This window comes from Phyllostomus discolor, chromosome 9 (assembly GCF_004126475.2).
Source record: "Phyllostomus discolor isolate MPI-MPIP mPhyDis1 chromosome 9, mPhyDis1.pri.v3, whole genome shotgun sequence".
Classification (NCBI taxonomy): domain Eukaryota; kingdom Metazoa; phylum Chordata; class Mammalia; order Chiroptera; family Phyllostomidae; genus Phyllostomus; species Phyllostomus discolor.
In genome coordinates this window covers 94,340,600-94,352,652 of record NC_040911.2, presented here as the reverse complement: position 1 = coordinate 94,352,652, position 12,053 = coordinate 94,340,600, and positions in this window count along the sequence as shown.

The following is a 12,053-nucleotide window of genomic DNA, read 5'->3' as shown; positions in this document are numbered from 1 at the left end:
TTGAACTCTTACATTTTGTGGGCTTCTTTGGTTTAAGAAGGACTTCCAGATTCCCTATTTTCATGTACTCATTATAGGAATTAAAGCGCCATGGAAAAATACAGGTAAGAAAGTAAAAATAATAAAAAAACAACCCTGGCTGCTGTGGCTCAATGGATTGAGCCCTGGCCTGTGAACCAGAAGGTCACTGGTTCAATTCCTGCTCAGGGCCCATGCCTGGGTTGCGGGCCAGTATGCAATTAGCAAGCAATTGATATTTTTTCTCACACCTTGATGTTTGTCTCCCCCTCTCTTTCTCCTTCCCTTCTTCTTTCTCTCTAAAAGTAAATAAATAAAATCTTTTTTAAAAAAGTTTAAAAACAAAAAAACCCTTGAAATTCACATAATTCAAATGAGATGAACACTGTGGCAAACATCTCTCAAAGCATATATACAGATAATCAGAAATAACTTTAATTATAAAATTATTTTTTTAATGAAAATTATTTTTTCATATTATAATACTCTTCTTACCTTTTGAAAGATGTTTAACTTTGATTCAACAAAATTTTTAAATGAAAGTAAAGATAAAGGAATTTCTGAATGTTAGGTAAGTATCCTTCTACCAAAGAGACATTAGCTCTTCAAAGGTCCCTTTGGAAAACATCAAGAGGTCATAGCCATCATCTTTTTCTTTTTTCCAATTACAGTTGACATTCGGTATTTCAATTTTAGTTGTGGTTACCTGCAATGAAACATTGGCACTGTTACACTTTTCCTGACCATATCTCCACAACTTCCTGCTTTATAGTAGTTACATTGATATTTTTACATTGTTGGGTGAATCTGTTAAAGATTGGGTGATTGTATTTAGTCACAGTTTACAGGAAACCTAAGCAAACAGTAGCTTAAATAAATGAATAGTGAAGAGTTAGAGAATTGCTGTCACTGGTTCAGTGCCTCAAGGATGTCAGCTCTGTGTTCTCTGAAGTTCTTCAGCAGTTTTCCTCATGGTTGCTAAGCAGCTGCTGCTACTCCAGCCATCATGTTCTTCTTCCACCAAGGAAGATGGTGAAAATTACTCTATCAAGAAACAAAAGCTTTCCACAAATTCTTACTCTGTGTTTCATTGGCCACAGCTATATTATGGCAGCCCCAAGCTGCAACAGAGGCTAGGAAATAGGGAATATTTTACTAGTCACATTTGATGGCCCCAATAAAACTGGTATTTGTTAGTAAGGAAGAAAGGAAGAAATGCTGATTCTCAGTTATTTTTTTTGTTTTGTATTTAAATATATTTAATACTTACAGGTATCCTTACATACCAAAATTTCTTCATACTTAAATTTTTTCTTTTGGTACAATTCTCGGTTTGTAGGATTTCATTGTTGGGATGAGCCAAGGCTGGAATCTCAGGAAGCACCCACAGACACCTGCCTTGCATCTCCCTAATTTGTCCATGGCCTTGGAATCAGACTCTAAGTGGAAAGAGTCAAGGTGGCCCGGACCTGCTTCCCTTACCCAGGCAGGAGCTGTCTCTTTAAAAGAAGCTGACGGCAGCGGTGGCTCACTGCCATCAGAAATGGCTTTTGATTGACAGCCAAGGTGCCCCCTGAGGGCCTGGCATCTGACTGGCAACAGAAGTGTGAGTTGTCCAGGATGGGTTTGTGTAACACTTGCCAGCAGGATTTTTAAATTGAAGGAATTTGTCTTAAGGGCGTCACTTCTAGTCCATTGCAGGCACCTCAGGGCCTCTCCGCTTTTCCTTCCAAACAGGGCTGGGCACGGGCTTCAATCCTCCACTCTCTCTGTTCTAGGAACCGGCGAGTCCTGCCTGCGAGACCAGACTCAGGTGGGCGCCCAGGGCTGCAGACCCTTGACCAGCGCTGCCCACCCCCGGAGTTCCAGGTCTGGACAGCAACCAGCTCTCATGTGTGTGTCCTCCTCTCCCACCCCCTCCGATAATGAACTTGGCATTATTTTTCCTAATTATGAACATAATATGAGCTCATGATAAAAAAAGATATACAAAATATACAGAATATTATGAAAAATAAAATGGAAATTATACTTAGCAATAATCACTGCTAAAATTCTCCTGATCTTTTCCTCCAGGACTTTTTCTATTCATTTATGCATGTTATTAGTGAGATAGACTTATACAAACTTACAGTAAAGCACACAAATTTCAGCTACAAGTGGATGTGTTATGTACGAATTCATGGATGTGACCACAACCCACATCAAGATCTAGAGCATTTCCGTAGCCCAGCAGGCGTCCCAATTAACAATCCTTTTTTTAAAGGTTTTACTTATTTTTAGAGAGAAAGGAGGGAGAAGGAGAAGGAGAGAATCATGGATGTGCGAGAGAATAGATCGGTTACCTCTCACACACACCCTAACTGGGAACCTGGCCTGCAACGCAGCCATGTGCCCTGACTGGGAATCGAACCGGTGACCTTTCAGTTCACAGGCTGACACTCAGTCCACTGAGCCACACCAGCCAGGGCTAATCCCCCACTAAATCTCGATCATCATAGTCTGGTCTTTTCTAATTTTGAACTTCATGAAAATGGCATAGTTGCATTTTTAAAATTAAAGTGAGACATAACTATTTTACATCATGTTTTTCTCTAATTAATGTATCATGACTATTTCTCCATGTCATTATTCTTTCAAAAGTTATTTTTCGTGGCTATGTATTTTATCATAGGACTCTATGTGATTTGCTTAATGACCCTTGAAATTTTGCTATTTTAAACAGTACTATTTGGAGCGTCCTCTTTCACATGGTATAGCAGGGTGGCTCAGAACATGGGTTTGGAGTTAAAGAGACCAGGGTTCAAGCCCCAGCCTGTCACTTACCAGTTGCTCGAACTTGCACAACTTATAACACCTCTTTGAGCCTCAGTTTCCCCACCTGAGAATAAACACAATAATATTCGTCTCATTATGTGTTGCTGGAAGGTATAAGTGTAAAGTACTTAGCATACGGCCTGGCACAGGATGAACACCCAGTAAATGTTAAGCCACCATTACTCATCTCTGTGTTCACTTCTAATTATTTCAGAAAAAAAATTCCTAGAAGTAGAATTGCTGGATCAAAAAGAATGCTTCTCTTTAGGGTTTTTGAACACAGCCTGCCAAATTGCCCTCCAGAGAAGCTGTGCCAACTCACAGAACTAGCAGCTGTGGGCAAGGAAAGGACCATGTTAGCAGTGAATGGTGTCCCCTTACTACTCTCTAATCTGTGGGTCTCATCCAGAGAGAGAGAAAGAGGGAGAGGGAGAGAGAGAGACAGAGAGACAGAGAGAATATGACAAAGGAAAAAGAAAAAAGAAACCTTGCCAATCACATGAGAAAAAAACAACCCTTATTTTTGGTTTGCTTCCTAGTGAGGTTGAACATTTTCCTTTTTTATATTGGCCATTTGTTTTTCTTCATTTGGACATTTGCTTGGTCTGTTTTTTTGCTATTTTTTTTTTCTGTTGGGGCATGTGTTGGTGTTTCAGTAACTGGACTCCTACCGGATCCAAGAAGCCCTGTTCTGTCCTGCGTGGGTGGCAGTTCCGACAAGAGGGCTTTGGCCTTGGCCCTCATTTCCAAGTTTCCAGCGTGGTGGTCAACCTGGTTTCCCGGTTCCTCTGGGTTTGGGCTTCTGCTCCATTCTCGCCGGGACCCCTTGTTACCGGACTATCCCTTTTCACCGCCCTTCGCCAGCCTGAGATGTATAGCTTCCCAGAGCAACTATTGTAATAACTTAGTGTCTCTTTTTCCCTTTAAGTACATGTTTGTTCAACATTGGTTTAGGAGAGAGACTGGGTGGTACATGAAGGTAGAGTTGAGAAGGACTCCTTATGGCAACAAGCAATTCAGCTCTGGCCCCCAGCTTGCATGGCTGGCTGAATGAAGCTAGAAGCTGGAGCTGCTGCGGTTAAGCAGATCCGTCTTCCTTAGAAGGTTGTTTAAGAGTACAAATCATCTGTCCGCCCCCCTCCCCAGTGCCCCAAACGGTTTTCTAAAGTATCATCTTTGAGTAAGGATAGTGACATCCTTGAGAGGAATTCGGGTCAATATAATTCTCTGTATCTCATTCTATCTCCAAAGTTAATTTAGAGCTCAGAGGAGCTTAGCACCTTCTATAGGTCAGCATGCTTGGGAACTGCGTCCTCTGACTAGTGCCTCGCTGGTTCTGCCTGGATTTCTCAGATCTTTGAGGACATCCTTTGCCAAAGAGGTGACCCGGGAGGAAGGCCCACGACAGAAATGCATAGAAAAGTGGTTGTCCTGAAAGAGGACACCATTCCCACCTATTAAATTAGAGAATATTTTTAAAAAGGGAGACAGAGAGAAGGACAGAAAATGAATTATCTAGAAACTTATCAAGCATGTCAAAAAAATACCTACTAAAGGATTTTTTTTAATCTCCTGGGTAAATAGAGGTCCTGCATAAATGGAGAAATAGCCTATGTTTGTGGAAGGTAAGGCATGTAGCATTGGAACGATGTCAATTCACGTAGTTTTAACTAAGTATCTGTGGGAGAGCAACTGGATAAACCGATTCTAAAATTTGCATGGAAGAACGAGTTTCCACAAGTGCCTACGACAAGTGTTCTCAAAATGAAAAGCAGAGGTGGGAGGTCACGCAAATAGGCATTGAGGCATACTATGAACTCTAATTTGACAGTGTGCTAGTGATGCAAGAACTATGACCAATGGAACGGAAGATGAGAATCCAGAAGCAGAGCCGTGTACATGGCTATTTGGCATGTGATAGATGTACATCAGTGTGGAGAGCGTGGATTGTTTGAAAGGTATTGGGGGAGTGGCTCCGCTCTACACAAAAAAATAAAATTACATTCCATCCACACCGTATAAAGACAAACCTCAGGTGGTTTAAGAAGCTGTAAAATATTGAAAGGCAAATCTTCATGATATTGAATTAGGGATATCTTTGTGATATTCATTTCTTAAATAAGATACAAAAAGTCCCAACCATAAAGAAAAGGATGGAAGGATTTCTCTCCCATAAATGAGATCTCATACAAAACTAATGAATGATGGACAGGTTGCAAAAAGCATTGGCCACGACAATCAATGAAGGATTGAAAATTAAATTACACAAGAAACTCAGCGACCTAACAGAAAAATGGGCCAACTCACTCTCAGGGGAGCTCGAGTAGTGAATAAACAGGTGAAGAGAAACTCAACTTATTAGTAACCAGAGAAAGAACAATGACAACACCAACACTGACTTACCCCTCTGCATTCATTTATCAGAGTAACAACAACAGCAACATTGTAACATCCAGGGCACGCCAGGATGTAGAAAGATGAGCACCTTTGCCTTGTAAATTAGTGTAGCCCCTCTGAAGAGAAATTTCAAAATATTTAGTCAAACTGAATATATTTTAATCCATTATTTTTTGAATTGTGGGTCATGTCCCATTAATATGTTATAAAATCGGTTTAGTAGTTTGTAAGCAACATTGTAATAAGGAAGTTGAATTAAATAGAACAAAGCTTATCAGAATGCTAATAAAAGTTAAGTGTTATCTCACGAAACTTTTGTTTTACTCATGTGTGTGGAGGGGGCCTTACCAGATTATGACGGGAAATGTATTTCCTATTGTGGGTCACGGTCAAGTAAACTTGAAAGGCACTGGCAGCCCTACCCCCTAGCCGTCCCGCTTCTGCATAGACTCTCTAACAGGGATAAAGACATAGGTATGAAGACAGTCACCAGCACCGTCTACAACAGCCAAGTGATGGCAACCAGCTACATCAGTCTGAGCGTGAATTTTAAAACGGAAGACAAAAGTTAAACAGTAGTTCAAATGGATAAATTAGAGTTACACAAAATAACACAGATCTTTCAAATAGCACTGACTGAACAAAGGGGCAACAGAGCCCCGGCCGGAGAGGCTCATTGGTTGGAGTGTCATCCCGTTCACAAGCAGTTGCGGGTTCCGTTCCCAGTCCGGGCACATCCGTGGGTCGTGGTTTCGATGCCCCAGTCGGGGGGCCTATGACAGGCAACCAACTGAAGTTTCTCTCTCACATCGATGATTCTCTCTCTCTCTCTCATTACCCCTTCTTTTTTCTCTAAAAGCAGTGAAAAAATGTCTTTGGGTAAGGATAATAAATAAATAAATAAATAAGTAAAAAGAATATTAAAAAGGGGGCAATAGAATAAAATACATAGCATGATAACATTACCGGGAGGTGGGCACTCACCTTCCTGTCTCCCCTTTCTTCACGGAATCAAAAACAAAGACACCCGCCATTGAAATCCACACTTAGAAGTGTCTCGAAGTGGGTCTGGCTGAGTGTGGGGTTACTTGGTTTCCAAAGACAAAAGGAGGAGAGGGTGTTATTGAAGGAGGCAGGTGAATGTCAAAAGGGGTCTTTGGCAGGAAATACCGTCAGGTGAGTGTAGCCATTGGGATATTTTTGGTGACAAAAAAAAGCCCAAAGTAATATGTGTTAAACAATAATGAAATGTATACGCTAACAGCTACACTAAGACACTAAGTAGGGCAGTGCCGAGGTTGGTTAACTCGGTGGCTCAGTGACATCATTAAGGATCTGGGTTCTTTCTTTCACCTGCTCTGCCAAACTGTGTTTCAGCGTTGCCCTAATTTAGCTTCACTCCTGGTTGCAATGAGCGTATGTCCAGCAACGGAGAAGCTAATGTTTCTCTGTGAGTGTTTATTTTCCAAGAGTGAGGAGACCTTTCCAGGTAGCTGCTTGCCCCCCCCGATTTCACTCCCATCCCCCAGATTTCACTCCCATCACACTGGTAGAATTGAGTCATAGGCACGCAGTGAACACTGGCAGAGGGAGTGGCTGTGTAGTGGAGGGAGAATTACCGAAATAAAAACAGAGGAAGGGGCAGGAAGAGGGATTTGGGTAGGCAACCCACCCTGTATGTTTCAGATGATTTCAAGGGGAAATGGGGAAAAAAAGAAGAAGAAATGGGCCCAAGGCTGACTTTGTCTGTTCATCTCTACGGGGCTCTCCACTCTCCTGCTTTCCTGCGCGGTCTGGCCTTCTCTGCCCACTAGGGCCCGGGCCCCAGACGAGGCTCCTTGAGCCCCACCCGAATGTCTCCTCCCAGTTCACGTGCACGCACCCTGAGTGACTGTGTGAGCCAGGGTGGGCTAGTTGCTGTAACAAACATGTCGGAAATCCCAGTGACTTCGGACAATAACATTTGATTTCTTGCTCACATCGCAGTCCAGTTTGGGTCCGTGTGTGTGTGCACATGCTCGCGTTAAAGATGACCAAGAAGAACGGCAACTCTCGGTGCAGGGGCTGCTGCAGGCGAACTCTTCACGGGAGCAGCCCAAACCAGGGCTGCGGTGAAGCCTGACTTCATTCCCTCCGCCTTCCCGTCTCCAGGTCCCTCCAGGTCCCTCCCTCCCTCTCCCTTGTTTCTGCCTCCGCCTCTTGTTTCCTGTCTCTCGTGTCTCTCTGTTTCCTGCCTCTGTTCTGACCTCAGTCTCCTTCTAACTGCTGTTTCCTTCTTTCTCTGTCTCTTGTCCAAAGTGGTGGTTTTGGGGTGCAGAAATCACACCCCCTATAACTGTTCTTTTTCCCTCCCTCCCTCCCTCCCTCCCTTCCTTCCTCCCTTCCTTCCTTCCTTCCTTCTCCCTTCCCTTCCCTTCCCTTCCCTTCCCTTCCCTTCCCTTCCCTTCCCTTCCTTTCCTTTCCTTCCCTTTCCTTTCCTTTCCTTTCCTTTCCTTTCCTTTCCTTTCCTTTCCTTTCCTTTCCTTTCCTTTCCTTTCCTTTCCTTCCTTTCTCCTTCTTTCCTTCCTCCACCAGGAGCCGCTCCAATAGTGAGTGAAGATGCTCTTTGTGGAGACGAAGGTGTGTTCTTGCCCCATCTGCTTCCCGAACCCCCACGTTCTCCCACCACTAGAGCACATTGGGTGCTTCTCCAGAGGGAGACCAGAGACCAAAAGTCACGGGAAGGAAGCAGCAGGAAGCAGTGGACTAAGCTCCAGGTTCTGGCGTTGTCCCAGCTCTGCCTGACCGTCCAGATGACACAGGACAAGACCCTGCCATTCTGAAGCTTTGGGATGTCCCCTGGCCTGCTACATGCCTGTGCACAGAACTGCTACAAAATGCAGTTTTTGAAGTACTGGTGCACTCAGAATCCCCATGGGGGAGGGGGGCAAGGGTGCACTATCCATTCCTGGGGTATAGAGAGGGCGTAGCCTTTATCCAAGGTCACACAAGAAGGTGGTGGCAGAAATGCTTAATGGCCTCTGCTATAGTAGAGCTTTTCCAGCTTCTAGCTCAGGGGCGGGAAGTAAAGTTGTTGATGAGAACTTGCTGAAATATACTGGCCACCACAATGATGATGATGATAGTTAATACAGTAAGCACTTACTATGTGCTATGCAACATGCTAAGTGCTTTATATACAATATCTCACTTAATCCTCTTCTAGCCCACTCCCTGCCCTATAAGATAGATACCTGTACTATCCTCATTTTATAGATGAGAAAACAGACACACAGAGAAATTTGGTAATTTGTCTAAGGCAGATAACTACATAGCTAGTAAATGTCAGTGTATTTGAGATAAGTGGGCGAGTGGGTGAATGAATGGATGGATGGAAGACTGAATTAATGGCTAGGATGGTTAGAAACAGAAAGCTTAAATGTCGATGCACAGATATAACCAACACAACCCAGTCTGTTTCAATCTCTCTCTCTCCCTCTCACACACACACACACACACACACACACACACAGACACTAATACACTCACAGGTAAGGCAGACACAGAGAAGGACACACTATGAATAGAAGACACCAGCGCGTACCCACTCAAGCAGATGCAGACACACACAGAGATTGGGACACACGGGTCATGCGCACGGAGATCGGACAAGCACTCTTTGTTTCTCTGTTTCTCTGTCCTCCCACCCTTCTCTCTCTCTCACGCCCCCCAGTACATACAAAGACCAGGCTGCATGCTGCATTTAAAGCCAGACTGGGCTCACTTAACACAAGAACACACGCTTTGCAAGGACATGCTTAGAGACAAGGTCATTCACAGACAAGGATACAGCTATGCAGGAATGCCCATCTGTTCAGAGACATGCACACATACACAGACACGTTTACACACACGCACACAGGTACCCCTACCCCAGCGGGCATTACACAGACAGGACCACCTTCCTCTCTCTGACAAAGCAGCAAACTGGGTCCTGCTAAGCTCTAGCTACATTCCAGCCACGTCCCACTTTCTCTGGAAATGCACTTGCCTGGGTCTTGCTAATGCGCAACATTTAGGGGCCACTTCCCCCAGAGCTTCACCTTGGAGGAGAGACGCTGAGGAAGAGGGGTACCCCCAGACGTGCTGTTTTCTCTGAACGTGCCGCAGCCGGGCAGTGCCTGTCCCCCCACTTTTCCTTCCTGATCCTCACTTGCCCAGCCTGTCTCTTAATCCTGCTCCAGTTGTCTCTGGAACTTTCTGAGGCTCAGCCCTTCCTGCCTTCTCCTCAGCCTTGGCTCCTGTTGCCTCCGACCCAGGTCCCACAGCCTTCCATCTGGCCTCGGGACCCATGGTCCCCCACCTCCTCCACGTCACCTTTCCACGGGGAATTCTCTCTCAGCCCCCACTGCCTTTTCCATTTTAAAAGCCAGCAGTGGCTTCTTGGTTCAAACCAGGACTCACTGAAGAGAAGAGGGAAGGCAGTCCTCAGAAGAGAGAAGGTATTCACTCCAATGCCTTCCCCCCAAAGCAGCCCCGCCAATCATTTCAAAACGCACGTGCAGAGGGAATGACGTTATTGTGCGTGTGCCAAGAGATCCTCAGGGCCAAGAACAGCCCCGGCACACAGTAGGTGTCGTTTTCTCCTTAAATGTCACCTCCCCAGGGAAACCATCCTAGATCCCCTCAGGCTGGGTTAGATGGGGTGGGGGTTACTTGCAGGTGCACACACATGCATTATAAAATACACAGATATAAATCTTGCATGGCAGTTGACACAATTATAATTAAAATTATTATTATAATGAAGCTATTATACAATGTTGCCATCGATTACTGGCACAGGTCTTTATTTAATTTTGCTAGACTACGAAGTTCAGGAAGCCAGAGACCAAGTCTGTTTTATCCATCTCTGGGTTCTTAGTGCTGGGCACAATGGCCAGCAGAGGGTGGCACTCGAAATGTTTATTCAGTGAATGTATCTATTAAGCGACATCTCATCTTCACCATGCCTTTGCCAAGTGAGGGTTAATCGTGTTCATTTAAGAATTTAAATTTTTTTCTGTGACAGGTGATATTCGATATTATTTTATATTAGTTTCAGGTATATAGCACAGCGGTGAGACCAGCGATTTTCAACGGGCGTGCTGCAAGAGAAACGCTGGTACCCCCCCCCCCCCCGAATTTTAACACATGTCCTACTTGATTATTTAGTCAGGGGCACTTACCTCTTTTCCCTCAGACTGTCAAATTGAAAAATGACAACAGCCAACACGACAATAACCATCTGGTGTGAATGAATCAAAATTACACCTATTTTTTTTTGTCAGATTGGCAAAAGTGTATTTTGGGGAGTGCAGCAGAATTTTAGTAATTCGTTTATGTGTGCCATGAGATGACAAACGTTGGAATCACTGCATCGGACAACTGCACACCGTACCGAGTTGTCCCCCTGATAATGCAAGTGCCCACCTGGCCCCGTTACACGACGTTACCGGCCGCATTCCCTCTGCTGTGCTCCACATCCCCGCGGCCATTTGGTACCGGCCAATCCGTACCTCCTAGTCCCTTCACCTTCCTCACTCACCACCCCAGCCCCACTCTCATCAGGCCGCCCTCAGCCCGTTCTCTGTATCTATGACTCTGTTTCTGTTTTGTTCTTTAGATTCTACGTGTACGTGAGGGGGCCCCTCCAAGGTCCCCCAGCTAACATAAGGACTGACACACCCAAGGCAAGCGCTACCTCTTCATCTCCAGTCCCCGCAGCCGTGTAGCCCTTGGCATCTCCGCCTCCCTGACTTCTCCCCCGTCCCTTTCCTGCACTGACCACCCCCACCCCCACACCCGCCTCGCACACCCCCTACCGTCCGTCTTGTCCACAGAACATTATTTATACTCAGGCGCAAATGGTGGGTTTCCCATGGGGAAATGACATCTTTGCAAGGGACCAAAGAGTTCAGCTTACAGATGCAAACCCTGCTGGTGGGCACGAGCTAACCAAGAAAGGAGAGATCACCCCAGGAGCTTCCCGCCTGGGTTATTGGCCAGAGGCCGAGTCAGCCTCATCAGTTGCCTTTCCTCTTCCACACTGTCAGCTTTGGGGACCACCTGCCGCTCTTGCCAGGTGAGTAGGCAACCTGGAGCGCAGAAGGGAGAGCTTTGGCCTCCATCCGGAGGCTTCTGTCCTGCCCGCAGCTTTGCCCCAATGTGCTGTGGGGCGTTAGGCAGTCCCTTGCACCTCCTGGGCCTCAGTTTCCCTCTCTTCCAGAAGAGGCAGTTGGATGACCTTTCCGATCCTTCCAGCGCTGACGTCTGCCTCTGACCCAGATGGGGCTGTCCTGTGCTTCCTAGTAGGAGCTCACACTCACGGAGCACTTACTGCGTTTGGGCAGTGTTCTGAGAACTCTGCATTTGTCCCCCAGCCCATGAGGACACACCGTGAGGCACTGTCCCCACTTTACAGTTGAAGAAACCGAGGACCAGAGAGGCTCCTTCCCTCCCTCAAGGTTACTATTCCACTGTGGCCTATAACATCATCCCAAAACTTAGGGGGGTAAAACCATCGCCATTGATTCTGTGGGTCAGGAATTTGGGGCGGGCTCTCTCACACAGTTGCCCTCGGATGTCAGCTGGGGCTCCGTGGGAGTGAGGTGCCCAAGATCATGCAGTCACATGCCACATCCTTGTTGGCTAGGAGGCCAGCGGAGCTTGCTGAGACCTCTCCAGCACGACCATCTCAGGGTGTCCAGGCTTTTTGTGTGGAGGCCAGCTCTCTACGAAGTGGGTAGCCTGAGTGAGCCAGAAAGGAGCGGCAGGAAGCTTTCTGACCTAGCTTCAGAAGT